This window comes from Gymnoscopelus microlampas (genome assembly GCF_963454915.1).
Source record: "Gymnoscopelus microlampas genome assembly, chromosome: 2".
NCBI lineage: Eukaryota > Metazoa > Chordata > Actinopteri > Myctophiformes > Myctophidae > Gymnoscopelus > Gymnoscopelus microlampas.
Genome location: NC_139939.1, coordinates 1,715,541 through 1,720,265, shown reverse-complemented (window position 1 = coordinate 1,720,265; position 4,725 = coordinate 1,715,541).

Sequence of the window (4,725 nt, the reverse complement as noted above, 5' to 3'; positions counted from 1 at the left end):
GAACACTATACAAGAGGGTGAAGCCCAATGCATAATACAGCCAAACAGTGAACATATGTTGAGTTCGGCTCTAGTGGTCTGTGTGTGTCAAGACCATATGACCATTGTATGCATGAACAATACATGAATATACCGTATTTCCTCTAATAGTGACCCGAGCTTAAATTTGTTTCAACTGTGGGTACCGGGCTTTTATTGAAAGGAGGCATGCATAAGAGAGAGGCCTAAATTTCTATTTTTCAAACAGATCAGAATTTTTTCATTTACAGGTGGTCACTGGTCATTTTAACGTTTTCATTACTCACCCTTGGGTAGATTTCCTTTGCTTTGTTTTGTATTATATTCCTTGACTGTTTGATCGCTCTGCTGTATCCTCAAACCTAATTTATGCTCCGCCGTGTGAACGTGTTGCGCGCTGAGACCGGCCAAGAACAGCAGACTTACAAGGTCACAACCACACTATAATATAGGTTCTGGTGGGAACTTTCACAGAAAATAGCCGATCTATAAGCTCACAACCCGTTGGCCGCTGTGAGCTTTTAGATTGGCTATTTCCGTCAAAGATATTTGGTGTAGAGGGGAAAAAGAGCGCACCAGGTACAGAGCCAACTCAGGGTTGTTTCACTAGTTAATAAAATGCATCACGACATTAGGTTTCCAAGGAATTCAAGTTTTAGATGCAGCTAAACAGGATGTGTTAACAAGATAACCCTTTTGGAATGACATTTACCAAGTTTTATTCCCCCTTGAGAATACATTGGATTATACTGTTTTCCATGTCCCCATTATTCAAGTGGTTTATTAATATTAATATTGATATAACGAATGGCACATCATGATTTCTCTAACGGTAGCAAATGTGTACTAATGAACCTGATGCTTGCTCTCAACATGCCCACTCTATATATCCACTGCAATAAGTGACATTAAAGGGATTGTAGGAAACATTAAGCCTAACTTTAAAGGAGACACACCATGAATTAAAAAAGAATATTTGATATTTAATATCATATGGTGTATGTCCCTCAAACCATTTTCAAAAGGTTTGAGCCTAAATCAACACTCAGATATACTCATCCCAAGTCAATTCTCTCAGGCTTATAAAGCACTTTCACCTGCAATACCACATTGTCCTGTTTGGCACGGGGCGCTATTGAGTCAGTTTGTATGCATGTTATCTCCTGGTTCTGTGTGAAAAAAGTAAAAAAAAAATATATGAAAAAAAAAATTGAAAAAAATATTATTATTATTATTTATTTATTTTTTTGGGCGGGGGGGGGGGGGGGGTTAGAACTGAAAAACGGGAGGAATTGTTCCCAGACGTGACGTAGGCAGGGGGAACAAATCTGACGGACTGTTTTCAGACCAATTTACATAGAAACCACAGATAGCCTATGAAAGCCTGCATGCTCGAATTCGGGTATTTTTTGGAACAGAAGAGAGGTGGGGGAGACCAAAAACACACAAAAATGAATAAAAAGTTAAAATTCATGGTGTAGACCCTTTAAAAAATATTTATATATATATATATTTTGCATTTTCTCCCCTCTATCAGCCACTATATAATGATGCTGGGGTGTTTTCCTGCATTGAAACACAGTCCTCTTTCTGGTCTTGTACCATGATTGTCTACACGACACAGTGTATGTATCACAGAGTGAGCACACTGTGGAGCTGACCCATCCATTGGTGGATCTACCCTGGAACAAGCAGGTGACTCACTCTTGCTACCAGGGGGGCATCTGTACTGGCAAACCTTTGTCAGTTCTGCACACTTCTGCTTTAGCTGTGCAGAGATTTCCTTCTTCTTGGTGAGCGTTTCAGCAGTCTCTTCGCCTGGTTTCTTTTCATAGCTCTCTGGCTGCATGTACATGACATTTGTTCGATGGACTCCTGTAGAGTCACCTGTCATAGTGTCAATCTTGAATTTGTCATTGTCGATGATCACGATAGCTGGCTTGCTGTCTGCAATCTTGTGTGGGCAGGTTGCTGATGCCTCCACATCCGTCAGAGCCCAATGGTCATAGAGGAGCAGTGTGTCTGCATAGCTGATGCAGACACCACTCTTGTGCAGAGTGTCTACCAGATCTTTACTGCTTGTCATGCCATGGACATATACTCCCAGGTTGATAGCAGAGCTCTGCAGTGTGCTCGCTCTGTGATACATGCACTGTCTCGTGTAGACAATCATGGTACAAGACCACCACCTGAAGAGCAGCGAGTTCCAGGATACAGTGGTGCTCAGTCCTGCTGTCATCCACCACCCAACAAGAGCCAGCCTAATTACCACACAACAAACAATGAACCTCCAAGCAAGTCAGTGGTGAATGACATCATGGTGCAACGTGTGGAGGCCATGCGGCAGAAAAATATTCCATTCTCCTTTCTTGTTGGTGACCTGCCCACCTACAAGACGCTCACTGAGCTCAAGGCGGAGAATCCAGAAATGTTCATGGACATCCTCTCAATCCTCGTACCTTTCCACCAGCTGATGTCCTACATCTATGCCATCTACAAGCGAATCAAGGGCTCTGGAATGGCAGACACTCTGGTTACAGCAGGGGTAGTAGTGGTGCATCCTGCTCTGAGGCTTTGCATACAGAATACTATTTTATGTTAGGCTATAGTGCTCATTTATTTTTGGTTCATTATGAACCAAAAATGAAAATGGGATGGGATGAACTGGACACCATAATCTCAGTAGCCTACACTATTTAATGGGAAACTGCAAATCAGTAACTGTTGTTTAAACACAAACATTGACTTTATTGACCTCAGAGATTACTTCTGTGTACTTATACTGTATATGTATATTATAACTCATCATGAGCAGAACTTTCATTAGAGCCTAATAAGAAGGCTCTGTGACGATTTTGGGAAAAAAACAAACTTTTGGAGCTCATAATTGGCAGCCATTTTGCAATTGAAGATCAACAATAGGTCAAATCATTATATAAACACCAAATATGTATTCCTTGACCAAAATATGCTCTGAAACCATGTATTGTGCATCTTTGTAGGTCAAACCATTAAAAAGTTCATTTTCACAGCAGCCATTTTGGATTTTGGTCTCTCACAAATTTTCCCCGCCCCTTTTAAAAAGACACCCCGGCTAAAAAAATGTAATAACCCTCCTAGATGACGAATCCATTGAGAAACGGACCTTCGCTCTCCACGGTCACGGAAGTGCCACAGATGACCCAACTATTTGTAGAATCGGCCTCAGGTCTTAATGGGTTAACATGTTACATATTTCACGTAATGTTAGACAAAAACAACGTATATCCAAACATTATCCAAAACATTTGATTCATTCCAAACCTTTTCCAGGCCTGAAAAAACACTTTTTTCGAATTTGAAAATATTTACAGGAATTTCATTCTCCGTGGGAACCCTGCCGAGGTACTAAACCCTGGCATCCCTATTCTGAGGGGAACATTAGTTGAAAATAGCAGATCTACAAGCTCACAACGCCTCGCAGCGCGAGGCGCGAGGCGTTGTGAGCTTGTAGATCGGCTATTTTTTGGCAAAGAGTTATAGAGGTGTATTTTTTTTTTTTATTGTTTAATGTTGTTTAATGCAATCAGATATGACTTTTCTGTTTGGATGCATGGGCTGTCAAGGCCAGAAAGTCTTTTTTTTTGACACTCAGTAGGCATTCCTGCATAACTTCCAGATTTGATTTTTTTTTTTTTTACAGGTTGACTGTTTTATTCTTACAAAAGTACAAAAATACACTTACAAACAATTCCAAAAGAAAGAAATCCATACAAATATACATACATCCCAGACTCTTCAGAATAAATATTCACATCTTTATCAATTCATTTATGGTAATAAAAAGACCAATCTATTATTAAAAGTGTAGAAAGTGCCAAGGTGTTACTTTTCTTCTATTTTTATCTAGAGTACGAGCCCTTTTAAGGCTGGTCAGAATCTGGTTAAAAACCACGTTATGTGGAATTATTTGAACTTGACCTAATGACATTTTACATCGTGTTTTCCAAAGTTTTGCCACAACCACACACATGATCCACCAAAAAAAATCATGTTTTTCCTTGTCCATTGTCTCTCTGAAGATACCAAATCTGCAAGAATTGTTACTTATTTCAACATTAAAACCAATTCCCACCATACTGGCCCATACTTTTCTAGATCTATCACATTCAACCAAGAAGTGTTGTAAGGTTTCGGGGTAAGAGCAATTGGGTATAGGACATTCAGTTGTGTTGACTCTGTTACACCATCTCAGTATATGTCTAACTGGAAGCTTATTTTGGGAAATAAGAAAAGCTCTATCTTGCATTTCATATGATATGTTTCTTGCATAGATGTTCTTCACACATTTGTCATTTTCTTCCTCATTTAACCCTTCATATTGAGTCATACCTCCATTTACTTCCTCATTAATCATAGAATATAGCATTTTACTTGATAATGTGCTCCAGTCAATATTCAAGTGTTCATATTTCTTTATAAAATCACCATAGAGCAATTTGTAGTCAGTTATACCATTCCGACTTCTACCGTATCTTTTTTTCCATGAATTTGGATCCCCAACCCAGATTGCTCTCCTCTTAATGCCATTAGCTATATTTTTAACAAAAAGTATCTTTAATTTTAGATCTAGATCAACGGCATCAAGTCCACCATTCTTTTTACTGCGGAATAAGATCTTTCTCTTGGTGATTTCATAGTTGGTTCCCCAGATGAAGTTCACACACA